Source organism: Chiloscyllium plagiosum, chromosome 11 (genome assembly GCF_004010195.1).
Source record: "Chiloscyllium plagiosum isolate BGI_BamShark_2017 chromosome 11, ASM401019v2, whole genome shotgun sequence".
In the NCBI taxonomy this organism is placed as follows: Eukaryota; Metazoa; Chordata; class Chondrichthyes; order Orectolobiformes; family Hemiscylliidae; genus Chiloscyllium; species Chiloscyllium plagiosum.
Genome location: NC_057720.1, coordinates 7432624 through 7453703, shown reverse-complemented (window position 1 = coordinate 7453703; position 21080 = coordinate 7432624). Strand labels below are relative to the sequence as shown.

The following is a 21080-nucleotide window of genomic DNA, read 5'->3' as shown; positions in this document are numbered from 1 at the left end:
AAGATGTAGAGGAATTACTTCTCTCAGAGGGTCATGAATCTGTGGAATTCACTTTCCCAGAGTGCAGTGGATGCTGGGAGATAGATTAAATATAAGGAGCAGATGGGCAAATTTTTAATTAACATGGGTTAAAGCGTAATGGGTGTGGGCAGGAAAGTGGAGTTGAGGCTGAGATGAACATGTTAAATGGTGGAGCAGACTCGAGGGACTGAATTGTCCAACTCTAGTTCGTATATTCGTGACAAAAACAGAAGTTGCTGGAAAAGCTCAGCAGGTCTGGCAGAATCTCTGAAGAGAAATCAGAGTTAATGTTTCAGGTCCGGTGACACTCCCTCAGAACTGGTGGGAAGGGTTCTGAGGGAGGGTCCTCGGACCTGAAATATTAACTCTGCTTTCTCTCCACGGATGCTGCCAGACCTGCTGAGTTTTTCCAGCAACTTTTGTTTTTGTTTCTGATTTACAGCATCAGCAGTTCTTTTGTTTTTTTACCTCCTGTTTGTGTGTTGGATTATATACTGAAGTGAGTCAGTTGCTATGCAGCAAGTCAGGCCTGTTGTCGCCGATGATCAGCAACGTGAAGATGAATGTGAGATTTGATTCATTTTTTTCTCTCCCATATCTTTCAAATGTATTTGGGGAATACGATACTGTAATTGTAAAAAAAAAGGCTGCTTCCATCGATTTTATTAACTCGAGCTCATTAAACGATCCGTGTCACTCTATCTCACAGAGCTCATTTCAAGATATATATGATGGGGCGAAAATGTGAAATTTAAAATTACACCAAAAATTCAGATCTCTGAGGGGAGCTCATTTGCAAATGAACCTGAAGCTAAATGTTGAACCGCAACTACATTTTCATTATCTACAATTACTCATTGCTGCTTATTAATAAGTCATTTTAGCTAACAGTGAGAATTGCTCTAATGCTCCTCATTTGGAACGAAGAGCTTGTCCATTGATAATGCCAGGCTGATTGGGAAAAGAACCACACTCCGACCCATCCTCGAGGCTGGGTTTGTTGGTAGTGACGTCTTATCGGAGGGGCCATGACTTCATGTTGGCATGAAAGATCCCATGGGACTTTCTTGAAGAATCTTCTGGGTTTTCTCTTTCTCTCTCTCCACAAATGCCAATGAAACTTTACCAGCACTGGCCATTCTCTTTGTCACAGGTATCTAAGACCGTAGGATATAAGGGCAGAATTAGGCCATTCGGTCCATCAACTCCGCCAGAGGCTGCCGGAGAGGCAGCAGCAGCATCTGCTGCCTTTTAGATTTTATTTTCTTTATTTTTATTGCACGTTCTAAGCTACAGTGAAAAGTTTTGTTTTGCTTGCATTACAGGCAAATCATTCCATACAAAGTGCTTTAGGATAATAGAACAGAGCGAGGAATACAATCTTACAGCTGCAGAGAACGTGCACATAGAGCGAGATCAACATGAATTTTAAAATTTGAGCGGTCCATTCAGAAGTCTCACAACAGCAGGAAATAAGTTTTCTTGAATCTATGGGTCCCGTGCGTTTAAGCTTTTGTTTCTTCTGCCCGACGGAAGAGGTTGGAACAGAATATGACAGGATGGGAGGGGTCTTTGATGACGATGTTGGCTACTTTCCCATGACAGTGAGAGGTCTAGATGGAGTCAATGGATGCCTTTACCTGTGTAATAGCAACCCCTCCATTGTAAGGCCGTTTATTGTACTAGAGCACTTGGGGATAGTGGGGAGGCATGATTAGGCAGTATATAAATGCAGGCGAAAGTGAGGACTGCAGATGCTGGATGCTGCAGTCAAGATTAGAGTGGTGCTGGAAAAGCACAGTAGGTCAGGCAGCGTCCGAGGAGCAGGAAAATCGAGGTGGAGAGACCCCCCAAGGCGTCCGGCCTTATTCCTGATGAACGGCGTACGCCTGAAACGTCGATTTTCCTGCTCCTCGATGCTGGCTGACCTGCTGTGCTTTTCCAGCACCACTCTGATCTTGAATATATAAACACAGCTGTCTTTGCTGACTCTATGACAAAGCTCTGCTTTTGTGTATTTACAAACTCCTTGTTTCCTTATCTGCTAATACTTCAGTGTGACTCAGCTCTTTCCATTCCTTCAGATGAAGTTCCCAGAATGTTTAACCCCATTCCGCAGATAATTTATTACCCACTTTATATTTGCCTCCAGTCTGGGTGCTTCAGAGTATAAGTAGATACGTTTTAATCGCTATCCCACTAACAGGGTGTGATTCCAGCCCAGAGGGCTTGTTTTATGCAGTAAGATTATCTTTGTTCCAGCAAAGGCAGATGGGAATAACTGCAGCTGCATGATGTCATCTGACTATTACCTCTTCATTTGTTTTTTGGTTTTAGAAGATCAAAGAGGGACCAAAGTAGTGATTGCAAAATGGGCTTTTGCATAATACAGATGTCACACCCCTCGTCACAAAGTTAAAAATCACACAACACCAGGTTATAGTCCAACAGGTTTAATTGGAAGCACACTAGCTTTCGGAGCACAGCTCCTTCATCACCTGATCATCACCATCACAACCACCTGATGAAGGAGCTGTGCTCCGAAAGCGAGTGCGCTTCCAATTAAACCTGTTGGACTATAACCTGGTGCTGTGTGATTTTTAACTTTGTGACGAGGGGTGTAACATCTGTATTATGCAAAAGCCCATTTTGCAATCACTACTTTGGTCCCTCTTTGATCTTCTAAAACCAAAAAACAAATGAAGAGGTAATAGTCAGATGACATCATGCAGCTGCAGTTATTCCCATCTGATTTTTAACTTGGTACGCCCTGGTCTAACAACGGCATCTCCAAATCATGATGACCATCGTCACAGCTTCTCTGGATCCATGATGTAGAGGAATTGGTGTGGTCCTGATGACTGTTGTTCCAAGTCACACTCTCTGTTGGTCTTGGCTCCTGACAGGTGTGTGAAATCAAACTCTACTCCAGCCCTCATGCAGAGAATGGGGGACTGTTTTTGGCCCCTTATTCCAGGCAATGCACACCAACATTGGAGACTGTCTAATGAAGAGAGGTCGAGTAGGTTGGGCCAGTACTCGTAAGAGTGTAGAAGAATGAGAGTCAACCTCATTGAAACATATGAGATTGTGTGTGTGTGTGTAGCGCATCACCTCAGAATAAGACGCCACATAGTTAAAGCAGAGATGAGGAGGAATCTCTTCTCTCAGAGGGTGGTAAATCTGTGGAATTCTTTACCATTGAGGCTGGGTTGGTAAGTAAATGGTGAATCTGTGGAATTCTTTACCGTTGAGGCTGGGTTGGTAAGTAATTTTCAAGGCTGATACAGGACAGATTTTTAACCAATAAGGGAATCTCAGGTTATGGAGGGAAAATGGGGTTCAGAATTACCAGATCAGCCATGGTCTCATTTAGTAGTAGAGCAGAGGCAATGGGCTGAGTGGCCTAATTCGAGTCATAATCATACACAGCATTGAAACAGACCCCTTGGTCCAACTCGTCCATGCTGACCAGGTACCTAGTATCCAGTACCATTTGTAAGCATTTGGCCCAAATCCCTGTAAACCCTTCCTAATCATGTATCCATCCAGATGCCTTTTAAGTGTTGTAATTGTACCAGCCTCCACCACTTCCTCTGCAGCTCATTGCATAAGCACACCACCCTTTGCATGGAAACGTTGGCCCCAGTCTCTTTTAAATCTTTCCTCTCTCAGCCTAAACCTATGCCCTCCTGCTTTGGAGTTGCCCACCCCACAGAAAAAGATCTTGTCTATTTAACCTATCAATGTCCCTCGTAATTTTATAAACCTCTATAAGGTCACCCCTCAGCCTCCGACAGTCCAGGGAAAACAGCCCCAGCCTGTCCAGCCTCTCCCTGTAGCTCAGATCCTCCAACCCTGGCAACATCCTGATAAATCTTTTCTGAACCCTTTCTTTGCTCATATGCCTTTCGTTCTTGTTGATAGAATGCTCGAGAGAAGTGCAGCATTCGAGCAGGCATAGTGTTCTTAGTAATACCAGCTAAGATACAAATATTTAGTCTAAGTGCCCGTGATGTGGGACCTGTAACTCCCAGCCATAGGGCCTCAGTTGAACATCACTTCCCAAAAAAACGCACTCTTGAGAGCGCAGCACAGGAGTGTCAGCTGAACCTTGGTGTCTGGAGTATGTCCATCAGCGCGATCTGTGGCCAAATGGTCACTTGATATTACTGTGGTCCTCCACTCCGAATCCTTATTCAGCAGCTTCATGGTAATTTGGAGATTCTTTGTTTCGGTGTTGTTCTGAACAGCAGGCCAACCAATTACCTTACTGCTTTTCAGCAGCTTGTACAAAGGATATTTCTGTAGCGCACGCTGAGAATATTACTCGCGTCAATTATACTTCGGGGATTACACTTTGCAGATATACATAAAATTCTGCAGCATGGAACGAATTGAGTGCAATCCATAGCTCTCTCTCATCAAACGCTAACAAGACATTGTGCCCTGTCTAACCCTGCACTCTGCCTTTGTGTTCGGCACATGTAATTGCAAAGTTGTTAAAAATTCATTTTCACTGCTCAGTGCAATTTTTCTCATACTTTCTGCTTCTTTAGTTGGTATGTTGAATAAACAGAGCTGAACCCTGCCCCCTGCAATTTAATGTGTCTAACTTAAATTACTAAGCACGGGGTTTAGGCAGCCCGATCTGCATTCAAATCACTGGAGCAAAACAAAATCCCCAGATTTAACCTTTTATTCTTCAGGCACACACCTGAAATCTTCTTTGCAGATGGTACAGAAACAGGCCATTGAACCCAACTTTCCTTCTGTTCAATGCCAACCTCCTCCCCCACTGTTTCTTCAAAGCTCATCAATATGTCCTCCCTTCCCTCCCCCCCCCCAATTTTGGGGTGGCACGGTGGCTCAGTGGTTAGCACTGCCTCACAACACTAGGGTCCCGAGTTCGATTCTGGCCTCAGGTGACTGTCTGCGTGGAGTTTGCACATTCTCCCCTGTGTCTGCATGGGTTTCCTCCGGGTGCTCCGGTTTCCTCCTCGCAGTCCGAAGATGTGCAGGTCAGGTGAATTGGCCATGCTAAATTACCCATTGTGTTAGGTGCATTAGTCAGAGGGAGATTGGAGTGGGTGGGTTACTCTTCGGAGGGTCGGTGTGGACTGGTTGGGCCGAAGGGCCTGTCCCTGCACTGTAGGGAATCTAATCTAATCAACTTTGTCTCACTTCCCCTGAAATGCATCCATATAATTGCCTCAGCTGTGTAAGTTCGACATTCCAAAATCTCTCCCGACAAAAGGAAAAGGTTTCTCCTGCTTTAGTGGTGGGATTCATGCATGGTCATCTTTTACGAATATGGTCTGTTAGGTTTTGATCTTTTTCGGTGGACTTATTTTCTCTCTGCCTCCTTTCCTCCAACCCCTTCTTAATTTTCAAGACCTCCCATTGGGTCACCTTAATTCCTTCAGTTTTTAAAGAGAAAAGATTGCGACATATTGGAGCCTGCTGATGGGTAAAAGCTGTCAGTTCCGTTATTTGTATTGGCGTAATGCTGAAGATAAATGAAAGTCCCCACATCCAAAAATAAACTCCAATGAAAATCCAACATTCCTTTTTATTTGTACCAATTCTCTATCTACGTCTGTGGAAGCTCAGGTAGAATAACACATTTTTTAAAGAAAACTTCGGTAATGTTCCCTTGGCAAAAATTGCAATCGTTGCTGCAGTTTAATCATGTCAGAATATTTACATACCATATATAAAAGGGATCCTACCTTGATAATCCTCTGAATCCAACCACACCTCTTGATAATTTACTGGAGTTTGTGATTGTTCAGTGAAATGCTTCAAGCTAACAGGCCCAACCCTCCATCTCCTGAAGCAGGTTGGTTCATAAGGCCATAAGTAATAGGAATAGGAGGAGGCCATTCAGCCTCTCGATTCTGCTCCGCCATTCAATAGGATCATGGCTGATCCAACATTCCTCACATCCACTTTTCTGCCCTTTCCCCATAACCCTTGACTTCCCAACTGATTAAGAATCTCTCTGTCTCAGCCTTAAATATACACAAAGACTCTGCCCCCACAGCTCTCTGTGACAAGGAGCTGTAAAGACTCTCAACCCCCCGAGAGAAGGAATTCCTCCTCATCTCAGTCTTCAATTGGTGCCTCTTTATTCTGAGACTATGCCCTCTGGTCCATGAGGGGAAACACCCTCTCTGCATTGACTCTGTCAAGCCCCTTCAGAATCCTATATGTTTCAACGAGACCACGTCTCTTCACAACTGTAGGGAGGAGAGTCGCATCGTGTTTGGCCTTTGCTCATAAGACATTCCTTCCATACCAGAAACTACCCTAGTGACTCTTCTCTGAATTGCGTCCAATGAAATTATAGTTTCCTTTAAATAAGGAGATCAAAACTGTTCACATACTGCAGATGTGGTCTCACCAGCATCTAGTACAGTGGTAGTAAGACTTCCTGACTCTTATATTCCAAACCCTTTGAAATAAGGGCCAACATTCCATTAGCCTTCCTGATTACAGCTTTGCTTAATCTGCCAATCCCACAAGATGTGAGTGACAAACTAAAGCGATGAAAGCAATTTTGCTGCAATTGTGCAAGGTCTTGACGAGACAGCAGCTGGAGTATTGTACATGGGCGGAGTGCAATAAAGGTTGATTAGATTGATTCTTGGGATGGCAGGACTAACGTATGAAGGGAGACTGGCAAGGTTAGGACAATATTCACTGGAGTTTAGAAGAGTGAGGGGCATTACAAAGAAATCTAACCCAAACCCTAACATGACTAGACAGGATACATGAAGGAAGGATTTCCTTAATGACCGCAGAGTCAAGAACCAGGGGGTGACAGTCTTAGGAAACAGGGTAACCATTTTGGGCTTCACCCAGAGAATGGTGAACCCTGTGGAATTCTGTGCCACAGAAAGTGGTTGAAGCCAAACAATGAATGTTTGCAAAAAGGAGTTATAATTCTTCAGGCTAAAAGACATAGGGAGAAATTGAGAACAAGGGAGTGAGTTAGATGATCAGCTGTGACTGTACTGAATGACAGAGCAGCCTTGATGGGCCAGATGGACTGCTCCTGCTCCTATTTACTAGGTTTTTCTCTGTGTCCCTTTGTACAGAGTTAATTTTAACATCATCATACATTGGCCCTCTGTTTCATGACCCCCGATGACCGCTTGTAGAAATGCCTCGTCATTTTTGTGAAGGGAGAGCGTGGATGGAATGAAGGTGCAGAGGCAATAAAGTTTGAAAGCAAATATTCAGAGCTTTATCTCTTTGAAACCTAGTTGTATTGAAGGCGTTGTATCATCTCTGTTGGATAACAATCAGACAGTTTTCCCCACCCTTACAGAATCACCATGGAGGCTTCACTCATTGAAGGTTAATCACTCGGATACCGCTGAGATAATCCATTTACGGAAGCAAAATTGTCTCTTTTTTTTCTGTTCAAACATACATTAAACCTTTGTAATAAATCCACTTCTCCCAGGACAAAGTAAGCCACTTGATTAGCATCCAATTCGACCCCATAAGCATTCACTCACTCCACCACCAATGCACGTCTCCCAGACACACCACAGTGACTCCCCCAGGCTCCTACCAACTACAAGGAGACAGGCATCAGACTTAAGGGATCAGTGCTGGTCCCTCTCCTAATCAAACAGCATTCTGACTTGTCTCAAAGTAAAAACCAAATTGCAGGTGCTGTAAATCAGAAACAAAAACAGAAGTTGCTGGAAAAGCTCAGCAGGTCTGGCAGCATCTGTGGAGAGAAATCAAAGTTAACGTTTCAGGTCTGGTGACCCTGCCTCAGATCTCAAACTTCCTCGGAATGATGTTGTTATTCCTCCACGGGTTCATGTCCTTGAACTACTTTCCTCACAGCACTCTGGGTGTCCCCAGGCCTGATGGCCTCTGCAATTTACTGTCAACTTCTGTTGGGTGTTGAGCAATAAATGGCTTCCCAGCAATGTCCATATCTCAGGAATGAAGACAAAAGGGGTTTTTTTTTAAACAAGACGGGTCTTTTCGATGGATGGATGACCAAGGTCATGAGGGAAAATCTCCAGGAGTACAGAGTTGGCCATGTGGTAATACAAACCAGACAGCGTAGGCAGGCTGAGGGAGCAAGTTATACCAGGCATATTCCATACTAGATGGGGTTCAACTTATTGGGCTTATGGAAATTGAAATGTTGAATAAAATAACACAGCACAGATGGAGACCAATCAACCCATCCTGGCTGTGCTGGCCCTTCAGAAGAGCTCTCGAATTTGCCTCTGCTCTCAGCACAGAGCTCTACAATATTACAGATCTGTTTGCAATTCTCTTACTATTTAATCTCTTTCCACTTCCCTTTCAGTCAGTGCATTTCAGAAGGCAGCAACTTGCTCTGCTCTTTAAAACAAAAGCTCTCAATATTGTCCCTGGTTCTTCCGTCAATCATCTTAGATCTTTACCCTTTTTCTACTGACCATCCTGTCAGTGGAGACAGTTGTTTTGCATGCACTCCTTGTGGCCTGCGAGCTCTGCTCTTCTCTTTTTGGCCGTTTCATTTTCCTCGCTGCGCATCTCAATTCAAGGTTCTGTTCACTGCAGCCCGTAGCAAACAGGGAAAGGGCTTTGCTGGTAACTGTACACAATCGCAAGCCTGTTAGTTAGTGTTAACATGGCACCCCCGCAGTTTGGAACAATTCGCTAATCCTCTTTCTGCTAAGTAAGAGGGCTTAATGACTCCCCTAGCAGGGAGCGTGCATTGCGCTGTGGAGAACGGTGTATTGCAGCTGTCAGCTTCCTTCCCCCTTCCCCATCTAAGTGATAACAGTGTTTGACAAGAGCAGGTGCTCCGATATGGAGCCACCTGTGTGAATTTACGGAATTGAGTTGGCTGCAAGTGTAGCAAAATGTGAAATAACATTGAAACGTGACTGCAGGCACCTGAGGCTCCTCATACCTGATATAAGTGTAATGCACTTGATGTCGAGTAGGCATCAACCAACGTGAAGCACTTGTGAAGTGGTGCTGCCATGAGGAAAATTATAGCAGCCTATGTGTGCACAGCAAGCTCCCATAAACAGTAATCCAATAAATGACCTGCTTTGGTGATGCTGGTTGTGATCTGAGGGCATGTCTTATGGACAAAGGTTCAGGGAGCTAAGGCTTTTCTTGTTGGAGCAAAGGGTGAGATGCTACTTGATAGAGGTGTCCGAGATGATGGGAGGCATAGATAGAGTGAATAGTCAGATTTTTTTTTCCCCAGGACAGAAGTGGCTATCCAGAGGAGGCATAATTTTAAGGTAATTAGAGGAAGGTTTAGGGGAGATGTCAGAGCTAGGTTCTTTACACAGAAAGTCAGAGTGGTGGGTGTGTGTGGAATGCACTGCCAGCGGTAATAGTAGACTCAGAGACATTAGGGACATTTAAGCGACTCTTGGATAGGCAAATGGATAATAGCAAAATGAAGGGTATTTAGGTTAGTTTGATCTTAGAGTAGGATAAGAGTTCTGTATTCTATGTTCTAAGTGTTGGCCCAGACCCTGGAGAGGGCTCTCCTCCACTGCCTATTTCCGAAATGCTGTTCAGGGATCGCTTGTGCTCTTGGTTTAATGCCTCAGTTGTAAAGCAGAGCTTCTGCCAGTGCAGCACTCCCTTCCAACTGTGAGCAGAATCAATCCAGACAGTGGAGTTAACCTGGCAGAGCTAGGACGACAGTTGGACACACTGAGTCACGGCTGATCCTCTTTTGTTTAAAAGAGAAACAATTGTTTTAGCCGGACCTGCGCTGTGAGCGGGAGGTGGTGTGGGGCTACCAGCTCCCGTATCTTTGTTTAAATTCTGCTCAGATTGAACGGTTGTCTGCTAGGAGGGACAATGCCACATTGTGTGCAAGGTCTGCTTTCAAATCAGAATAATAGTGGTTTCTGTGTCGAGGAACCCAGCTTGTGAATGAATGCATGTTCCTCTTTTGAAGGGTTAGTCCCTTGGTTATAGATAATACCCTGCTTGATCCTGTGGCTTCCTGCCCTTCAGTTTATTCTGTCACTGTTTGAATGCCGTGAAACTGGTGGTTCAGCAAAAGCAGGTTCATAAATTTTTGTGAACAAAGTGCTTTTGAGGTAACATTCTCCTGTTTGGGACTCAGTATTTACCAATGCTGCATCTTTTACAGCAGGGCTAGAGCAAGCCAATCCACCTCAACAACAACTTATGTTCTGCCTTTATGTAGCAAAAGGTCCCAGGGTGTTTCCACAGAGCACTTTCAAGTTAAATTATGCTCTGAGCCACATTATTCAGGGTGAGGAAGGTCGGGGAAAGAGGGGTAGAAAGTCAGAGAGATTTAGGGAAAGCATTCTAGAGCTCAGACCCCAGGCAATTTAGCACACAGTCTTTAATACAAACCTATAAAATAGGAGCAGAAGTAGACTATTCAGCCCTTCCAACCTGCTCTGCTGTTCATCAAGATCACAGCCAATCTGTTTGTTTTGAATTTCCCATTCCTATCTCCTCCCGATAACTCTTGATTCTTGTTCGGCAAGGGCATCATTCTACATCCACCTTAAAAAATACTCATTAAAATGTAATATCTCTTTCATTAATTGAACTAACTTCACCTCTGATTCATTCCACCTTCTTTGATTTACATTTAGATTACTTACAGTGTGGAAACAGGCCCTTTGGCCCAACAAGTCCACACTCACCCAGACCCATTCTCATACATTTACTCCTTCACCTAACACTACCACCTGACCTGCACATTTTTGGACTGTGGGAGGAAACCCTCGCAGACACGGGGAGAATGTGCAAACTCCACACAGTCAGTCACCTGAGGCTGGAATTGAACCTGGGTCCCTGGTGCTGTGAGGCAGCAGTGCTAACCACTGTGTCACCGTGGTTTTGTTATTCCCTCTCATATAGTTTGCTAGTTTTTCTTCCCTTTTTCATTTTCTGCCTTCTAATCTGAGGCAGTCAGTTCCAAAGTGGCACAACTTTCAGACAAAACCATAACCCACGCCTTGGATAAAGGAAATGAGTGAACTATCACCAGGTTTGTGGATGTCACAAAATAGTTCGGAAGCAAGTGGTGAGGATGAGACAAAGAGTCTGCAGAGGGATATCAAGAGGTGAACATAGCAGGTATAATACAATGTGGGAAGATCTGAGGCTATGCAGGAAGGATAGAGGTCTCCAACTTCACAATCTCCATCCAAACCTGTGTAGCCTGACTCGTACTGAGCTGTGTTTACCCCACTCCACTGTGCTCACTCACCTACATTGGCTTCCCAGTCTGGCAGTGCCTCTGTTTTTAAATTCCAAAACCTATCTATCTGTAATCTCCTCCAGCCCGGCCATCCAAGATATCTGCACTCCTCCAATTCTTGCCTCTTGCACACCCCTGATTTTAGTTGCTCTGTCATTGGTGACCCTGCCTTCATATACCAAGTTCTAAGCTCTGGAGTTTTTTTCCCAAAACCCCTCTCCTCTCTGCTCCCTGTCCTCCTTTCAAGATGGTCCTTAACGCCTCCATCTTTGATCACCTCTCCTCGTATCTCTGTGTGACTCACAGTCGAAGTTTGTGAACTACCTGGAGTGTATTCAAGGTGCACTGTACAACCCCCCACAGTTGTATTTGAAGTGCTTCAGGCCAGGTATTAGTGAGTTTCACTGTTCTAGCTGTCAGCCTGGTCATGCCTTGCTCTATCTAGTGGACATTCCCAAGTTCACTATTCCGAGCTGCAGTGCACAGAACACCATTTCACCTCATGTCCGAATGAACGACCATGATAGTGGAGAAGAATTATAACCATGAATATATCTTCAAATGGTACTTAAATCTGCCAGCACCGGGCAATAATACTGGGAGGTCCCTTCTTCCTTGTAAAAATTTTTCTAAGAAAATTGTTGGATTCAAGGACCATAACCAAAGGTTACCTCTGGACTATATTCTCAGTGCTTGCTGCAATGCTGCAGTCCTGTCTTTCTCCTTTTTTGCCTGGACATCTGACCAGAATGTAAAACCTCTGCACTAAGGATAGCTAATCATCTTGAATGAGTGGATTGTCTTATGACAGACTGGAGTTCAGAAGAGTCAGAGACGACTGAATTGAAACATGTGCGATCCTGAGGGGACTTGACCAGGCAGATGTTGAACAGATATTTCCGCTTATGGGAGAATCTAGAACTAGAATCATTGTTTAAAATTAAGAGTTCACATTTAAGATGAGAGACTTTTTTTTCTGTGAGAGGTTCTTGAGTCTTTGGGATTCCCTACCTTAAAAGGCAGTGGGTGCGGAATCTTTCAATAGTTTTAGGGCAGAGGGACAATAGATTCTTGTTCACCGAGGGAGGTGGTGGAAGAGTATCAGGGGATAGATATGAAGGAATGTAGAGATGAGGTTGAAATGTGTACATGAACAGGAAGGGGTGAGGGGGATATGGGCCAAATGCTGGCAAATGGGACTAGATTGATTTAGGTTATAGGTCAGCATGGATGATTTGGACTGAAGGTTCTGTGTCCGTGCTGTACAACTCTATGACTTTATGACTCTAAGTCCGATTGGTCATGGATTTGTAGATTGGCCGACTCCTGTTCCGTTTTTGTGTGACTGCACTGTGCTGACAAGCTCGGAAGGGTTTGGTTCTCTCACGCTCGCTGTTGGAAGGACAGTTGTGAGGTGGCATCTCATGCCTTTTGAAGTTGCAGTACAGGACATGCTACTAAAATCTGAACACTTTCCACTTGTAGTTTAAATAGTGAACAATTAACTCATCGTGACCTTCCTTCAGTGTTGGAAGTACAGCAGCTCATGAATTCAAATGACTAGAATATGCATGGAATATCAGATTGCCCAAGCTGTTGGTTACCTGTCTGGATAGCTCACTCACATTTTGTGGCTCTGCATCATTTATTCAGTTCATTGTGTCCATGGTAATTGCTTTGGCATGTCTTGTACAACCTTAAAGGTAGCATTTACCTTAAAAGTTTTCTGGCACCCTTCATTGTTACTGGGTTCAGTCACCAACACTCCCCTCCCGCCCCCTTACCCTTTAGTCATGTGCAGAATGTGGGCTTTGCTGGCTGCCCAGTATTTTTTTCCCGTCCCGAGTTGCCCTTGAGAAGGTTAGGGTGAGCTGTCTTCTTGACAATGCCCTGAAGGAGGGAATTTCAGGATTTTGACCTAATGACAGTGAAAGAACAGCGATATATTTCCAACTCTCAAACCACACACACACACACACACATATATATATTCAGGAGCAGCTATTAGACTGATGAATGGACAGTCTAACTTCAAATAACACGGGCCTTGATCTTGCTTAGTGCAGGGCCTGGGTGATGTAACTTGTATGCCTCTGTCTATTCTTTTTCACCCTATGATTTGTATGTCCTGTCTGTATGGCTTGCAAACAAAGCTTTTTACTGCACTTGGGTACATGTGACAGTAAGTAAATAATAGTGATTGGCTTGGAGGGGAACTTGCAGGTGTTGGTGTTGCGATGTATCTGCTGCCCTTGTCCATCTGGAAAGAAGTGGTTGTGGGTTTGGAATGCGCTGTCGCAGGATCGTTGGTGAATTTCTGCAGCGCATCTTGCAGATAGTACACACTGCTGCTACTGAGTGTCAGTGGTAGAGGGAGGGGCTGTTGTGAATGTGGTGCTGATCAAGTGGGCTGAATGATGTCAAGCTTCTTGAGTGTTGTTGGAGCTGCACCCATCCAGGCAAGTGGGGAGTATTCCATCACACTGCTGACTTATGCCTTGTGAATTGTGGACAGGTTCTGAGGTGTCAGGAAGTGAGTTCCTCACTGCAGTATTCCGAGCCTTTGACCTGCACTTGCAGCTACTGTGTTTATGTGGCATGTCCAGTAAAGTTTCTGGTCAATGGTAACCTCAAGGATTTTAATAATGCGAGATTCACTGATGGTAACGCTGTTGAGTGCCAAGAGGCAAATATTCCTTGCCACTTGTCAGTTCAAGCCTGGATATTGTCCAGATCTTGTTGCGTATGAACCCAGACAGCTTCAGTATCTGAGTCGTCACAAATGGTGCTGAACATTGTGCAATCATTGGTGAAACCCCCCACGTCTGACCTGATGATGGAAGGAAAGTCATTAATGAAGCAGTTGACAATGTTTGGGCCCGAAATGTCGATTCTCCTTCTCCCTGGATGCTGCCTGACCCGCTGTGCTTTTCCAGCAACACATTTTTAAGCTCTGATCCCCAGCATCTGCAGTCCTCACTTTCTCCTAGATGTTTGGGCCTAGGACACTACTCTGAGGAACTGTTGCAGAGGTGTCCTGGAGCTGAGATGACTGACCTCCGGCAACCATCTTCCTATGTGCCAGGTATGATTGCAACTAGCAGAGAGTTTTCACCCTGATACCCATTGATTCTAGTTTTGCTAGGGCTCCACGATGCCACACTTGGTCAAATGTGGCCTTGATGTCAAGGGCTATCACTCTCACCTCGCCTCTGCTGTCCACCTTCTTTGTCCATGTTTGAATCAAGGCTGTAATGAAGTCAGGAGCTGAGTGGCCCTGGTGGAACCCATACTGGGCGTCACTGAGCAGGTGCAGCTTGATAGCACTGTTAGCCATCTCTCTAGTTCCCCTTTGCTCTTCCACCTGTTGTTTGTTGATGCATAATGTTAACCTGGAATAATACTGTCAGATACACCGCAACAAGAGGGTGATCAACAATTGGCCTGAATGGGTGAGCTTGTGTTGAATGTAGAACGTGGAATTGGCCCAATTAATCTACTTTGGTACTTTCACTCCAACCCTGCTTCCCTTCTTCATGTAACTCTATCAGAATACCCATCTACTCCTTTATCCCTTGTGTATTTATTTAGCTTAAATTTGTCTGAGTTGTTTGCCACATCGAGATCACATGTTTGACATTATGAGCTCAGTGGAACTGCAGATTCTTTGCTGATCTGAGCTAGCTTGCCTTGGGACCTGTAACCCACAAATATCAGCTGTTCCTGTGACATGTGTGTGTTTAATCCTCATTCCAGCTCTTCGTTGGTGGCCTCCCTTTTGCTGCAGGTGCATTGTGGGTTGACTCCATTTTACTCCTGCCCACCTGGCTGCAGACACAAAGTCTACCTCTACCTCATTGTACAGGGGGAATTGTAGCTAGAATGTTGGCTTTTCCTCTCACTCGCTTTCTGTCTCGGTGTGATACGTGCTGCTCCGTGTCTGAGAGTTCTAACGGGAGCAGGAGTAATCCCCATCCTGGCTCACTGACCAAGAACCTCCCCTGGACTGGTCACTTGTTAACTGATTTGGAAAATGCTTGGCCAGTCCCTTTCCCAGCTGTGGGAGGCTACGCTTGCTCACTGGATGATCGCTAATGGGAGCCAAGTGGTTACTTCTAAAGTGCTCGGATTCCGAACAGCTCTGACTTAGTTCACAAGGGAAAAAAATAAAATCTGCAATACCTGTATTTTTTTTTCTATTGTTGTGTCATTCCTTCAAAAGTGAGAAGTTATGTTTTTACACGTACCCATTAGCAACTCATTTGAGATTTTTAATGCTTTCCTGTTTCCCTGCAATGACATCACACTGGTTGCTATGCCCCGGTTCCACTTTATAAACAAGTAGAAATGTTAACTTGTGTGGGCTTATCTGAGATTTTGTTTCGTTATCGCAGGAATGGGTTTGCAGGAACTGGGTGGTGCAGTGCATTGGAAACTGGCCTTACCTCCTAATGGTACCTCCCGGCCTAATTGATTGTGACCCAGTCGCCCTTTGCCACCTGCCTGTGGATGAACTTGGGAAATCTCCATCGGTTCTGAGTGAGCCCACCCCAGTGCCTCATACCTGCCTCGAAGATTGACTCAATTGACTGAGAGTCCCTCGGAAGGTGGAACAGAGTGAGCAGCAGAGGGGAAGTGGGTGGACTTTCTCCTGGTAATACAAATGGGAGCCAAGTGGTTACAGAGATATCAGAAGGGGAAAGTCAATTACGAGCAGAGCGCATAGGTACTCAGTGCACACAAGGGCATCCAAAATTCCTTTGTGAATGCTAACAAGGAGAAGTAGAGACACCACAAAAGGAATTCAGGCGTGGAACCAAGGGCATGGTTGAGGTACTAAGTGAGTATTTTTGAATCTGTGTTTACCAATGGGTGTTGCCAAAGTTAGACGTGCTTCCTTGGGTCAAACAACACTGTCAGTGTAATAGGATCTGAGTCCTGCCCCATATAATAGCCCCATAGAATATTTACCTCAAAGAGGGCTTCTTGTTGAAACAGATTTTTTTAACAACACTTGAGGATGTACACTTTTATAGAAAAATGCAGTCCAGAAGAGACCTTTTGGGTCATTGCCTCTGTGTCACTGAAAGTACGCCACTTCCTACACCCGTCCCTCTTTCTCCCACCAGGCCCGTGGCTGGAACGATATGACATTTTAAGTGTTGATTAAAGGTTATGAGGTTTCCTGCCTCAACCACCCTCCCAGGCAGTGCATTGCAGACCCTCACAGCCTTCTGTGTGTGAAAGACTTTCTTCAATTATAAGACTGAAGATCTTAGACCAACTTCTCTGCTTCACATGACACGACATGACACAGTAGCGTTACGCATGGCCAACGCTACAATTCATTGGATTGTGCCAATTGTCGGTGAAGGGTCGGCATCTTTATACTAGAGTGTCACGATGTAAACTTAAATGGACACAACCTTGCTGGATTGTGCGGTCATCCAGTGAATCTGGAGGTAAATGTGATTAAAGCTGTTAACGAGGAAAAAGCTGGCTGTAGGTTCAGTTGGTAAGTCACCGAGATCAGGTGAATTATTTCTGAAGATAATGACGGAGCTACCTTAGCGTTATCTTCCAGTTTTCTTTAGATATGGGGCGGGGGACATAGAGGACTGAAGAATTACAAGTCATGGAGTCATACAGCATGGAAACAAACCCTTTGGTCCAACCAGTCCATGCTGAACACAATTCCAAACTGAACTGGTCTCACCTGCCTGCTCCTGGCCTATTTCCCTCCTCTTCATGTCGACACAAAGGTGAGGATAAGCCCAGCAATAGGCACCAGTCATTTTAATTTCAGTGGTAAGAAAAACCTTCAGAGATAATAATCCAGGGCAGAGTTAACAGGTTACTGGAATACATTTAGATTAGGCAGATGAAAAGAGGGTGGAGTTTTGTTGGGCAAAGTGTATTTTAACTGACCTGATTGAGTTGTTTGATGAGCTAACAGAAGGTTGATGAGGTAATATGATTGTTGTGGTGTATATTGATTTCCTAAAGGCAATTGGCAAGACGTCTTACAGCAGATGTGTCAGCAAAACTGAAGCCTGTGGAATTAAAGGAGTATAGCAGCATGGATATAAAGTTGGAGGAGGCAGAAGAAGCAGAGGTAGGTCGTACAATCGATAAGGGTCGAAGCTAGGGTGAGATTAGACTGCCTGTCCTGTAAACTGACTAACCTCCCGGGCTTTACCAATCTCCAGAGAGATGGCTCCGTCTCTGCAGACAGCCATACCAGGTTTTACCTGAGGGTCAGAGAGTTTGGAAGTCTGATGGGGTTTGGCCTCTGAAATTGAGGGTGGCACTTTACGGTCACGTTGGTGTCTTTGCCTGTTCAAGGAAGAAGGAAAGTGGGGTGGGGTAGGAGCTTCAAGGTGACTCTGGACTTGATATCTAGGAGATTATTGTTACAGGCAGCTCTTCGAAAAGGCAATGGTTGTGTTCTTGTGCAACTGTGCATTGTAGAACAATTGCGATTTAGAAACGGCACTTAAAGTGTTGGCGATGTAATTTCGTAACAGCCAATGCATGTTTTACAAGTTTACGCTTTAGAAACAACGTCCCCAATTCATCAATTGCGTTACAGCAAGTTTGAATTAACACATTGTAGCAGAGCGAATCTGCATATAAAGTATTAATTTTTACGAGGAGTTGCAATAATGAATTGCAACTTTGGGGTGTGGTCAATAAATGTGTGTGCCTGGAACAAAAAGGGCTTGTGTAAATTACCCAAAAAGCGAGACCTCTGCCATTTATACGACCTCTCAGTTTGGTTCAGGTCAGTGTGTATTGGATGGTTTGGGTACATGGACTTCAAATCCAAAACCCCCAACCAGAGCGGTCACTTCTTCATGAAAGGAAACCAGGGTCTAAGGAGATATGGGAAGGAGACCAGGCCTGATCAAAGTAGCATCAGCTGTACAGCCTGAGCATAAATCCATCATAAGATCAGGAGTAGGAGGAGGCCATTCGGCCCACCAAGCCTGTTCCGCCAATCAGTGTGATCGTGGATTGATGTGATTTGAAATTGCATTTTCCTGCCTGTCCCCTTTAAACCTTGATTCCCTCATCAGCGAAAAATCTGTCCAACTCAGCATGGAATATTTTCAATGACCCAGGCCTCTGCTGCCTACTGTGGATGTGAATTTCAAAGATGAATGAAGCCTGAAGGAAGAAATGTCTTCTCACTTTTTGTCTCAACTGACAGACTATCTTTAAGTTGTGCCCCTAACCATCCCAAACATTCTAGTGTCTCCCACACGTGAGGAACCATTTGCTCAGTGAGCACCGTGACGAGTCTTATATGGTCAACAGAACGTCCTCTCATTAAACATCAAATATTCAGCTTTCAATCTTTCCCCAGAAGGTAACGCTTTATCCAAGAATCAGGCCATACAGTGGACAGCGCAGGGAATTTCTCGCAGGAGTTGGAGAGTTACAGTCAGTGATATTACTGATTGTAAGTAAGGTGACACTTAATGTGTTCACATCTGGCAGTAAAAAGAGTGAGTTGTAGGGACAATCTGTTGCATTACTGTCACGATTAATTCACATAGCTTCAGATAATAGTGCTTAACTGTAGGGAACTCCACCGTGATAAAATATTTTTCATTGTAGCTGTGTAAGCAGATGTTCCTTTACCTGTGAACAGTCCACTCCAACCAATTTTTGAAAGTTCTTATCTCATCCCATCGAAACTTGCCTTACTCCAATTGAAAGCTTTATTTTTTTTTCATGGAAGCCTATCTTTTTCATGAACTATTTTACAACAAATAGAGTTCTGATCGCTAGAAGAAAGTGTGGACTGCAGATGCTGGGGATCAGAGCTTAAAAATGTGTTGCTGGAAAAGTGCAGCAGTTCAGGCAGCATCAAAGGAGAAGGAGAATTGACATTTCGGGCATAAGCCTGAAGAAGGGCTTATGTCCGAAATGTCGATTCTCATTCTCCTTTGATGCTGCCTGACCTGCTGAGCTTTTCCAGCAACACATTCTGATCACTAGACCCAAAGTGTTCCCCTACTATCACTTTAGTCACTTGCCTTGCCTTATTTCCCAAGAAAAGATCAAGTCTTGCACTTGCTCTAGTAGGAGCATTTACATATTGATAAAGAAAATTTTCTTCAAAACATTTAATTGTTGCCGCTGGCGGTGGTTTCCTGGGTACAAATTGGTTGAGGCGTTTCTTATATTGCAACCGTAACAAAAAGTACAAAACGGCAAAGTTATGTCTGAGATTGTGAAAAGCACAAACACAGCCAAAAACCCTAACCGCCTTACCATACATACATCAAAGAAGTTTCAGAAATGACAGCCAGACTACTAAGACCGCTCGGAATCCTAGTAGCACACAAATCCACCAACACTCCTAAACAAAAACTAACAAACTTAAAAGACCCAGTACATCCCATGGACAAAACCAACGTCATCTACAAAATTCCATGCAAGGACTGCCACAAACACTACATAGGACAAACAGGAAGAAAGTTAGCCACCAGGATACAGTGAAGTGGGTGGTGAAGCACAGGTCCACTAGCTTCATGATGTTTTTGTTGATAATGTGATTGATGGTGGTTGGGGTGTGTGTGATGCTCCCCAACCACCATCAATCACATTACCAACCAGCAACCATCCCAACACACATAAACGAAGCTGTATCAGAACACTATTCCAATGAGCCACCACACACTGCAGCACAGACGAACTTCGGAAAACAGAGGAGAACCACCTATACGACGTATTCAAGAAGAACGGATGCTCAAAAAATACAGCCCGCAGATTCCTCAAGAACAAACCACGACAAGCAGACCAAACACAGCCAGAAACCCTAACCACCTTACCATATATCAAAGAAGTTTCAGAAATGACAGCCAGACTACTGAGACCCCTCGGAATCCTAATAGCACACAAACCCACCAACTCTCTCAAACAAAACCTAACAAACTTTATAGACCCAGTACAACCCATGGACAAAACCAACGTCATCTACAAAATTCCATGCAAGGACTGCCACAAACACTACGTAGGACAAACAGGAAGAAAGTTAGCCACCAGGATACATGAACACCAGCTTGCTACAAAAAGACATGACCTCTCTCCCTTGTAGCCCTACACACGGATGACAAAAACCACCATTTCGACTGGGACAACACATCTATCCTGGGACAGGCTAAGCAAAGACATGCCAGAGAATTCCTAGAGGCCTGGCACTCCAACTACAACGCCATAAACAAACACATAGATCTAGATGCCTGTGGTGTAAAATTATGTCCCAATACATGTGTGAATCATAATGTAACACATGTATTGGGCCAAGCAATGGAATGTGGTGAAACTTCACTTGGAGGTCGCCACTGACGATGTTACCTAGCCAGGTAACGAAACGTCTGGATATCAAACCGACAGCTCAGCGAGCAAACCTACACCCCAAATCTCAACCTGAGCTACAAACCTTCACAAATCTTGCAAAAGCATCTCACAAATGACGGTTCCTTATTTTATGCACAGTCAGTAACACGATAGTTGCATTCTTGTGCAACCCCACCTTAAAGAAATATTGCATTTTGGAAACAGCGCCTTAAAGTGTTGGCGATGTAATCACATTACACAAAATACACGTTTTAAAAGTTCGCGCTTTAGAAACAGTATCCCCGATTCGTCAATCACATTACAGCAAATTTGTGTTGACGAAACGCATGTTATAGCTGCATGACCTGTATCTTACCTGACCGAGGAATGCCTGGGACTGACAGGCAAAAGAATTTGATTCTTTAGCACCAGTTACCATCCCAGAAGTTCACCCCTCATGGGTTTG

General features: G+C 44.4%; 1 protein-coding gene across 31 annotated transcripts in view; it reads left to right on the top strand.

Annotated features, from left to right (window-relative positions):
• adgrl2a (adhesion G protein-coupled receptor L2a) overlaps positions 1 to 21080 on the top strand; it is a 485081-nt gene that overhangs the window by 59675 nt on the left and 404326 nt on the right. Inside the window, exon 2 of one of the 31 annotated variants that reach the window (XM_043698638.1) lies at positions 17270 to 17378. The exons of the other annotated variants lie outside the window; for them this stretch is intronic. The gene's annotated coding sequence lies outside the window, so the exon portion shown is untranslated. The remainder of the gene's footprint in view (positions 1 to 17269; positions 17379 to 21080) is intronic. 31 annotated transcript variants of the gene reach the window in all.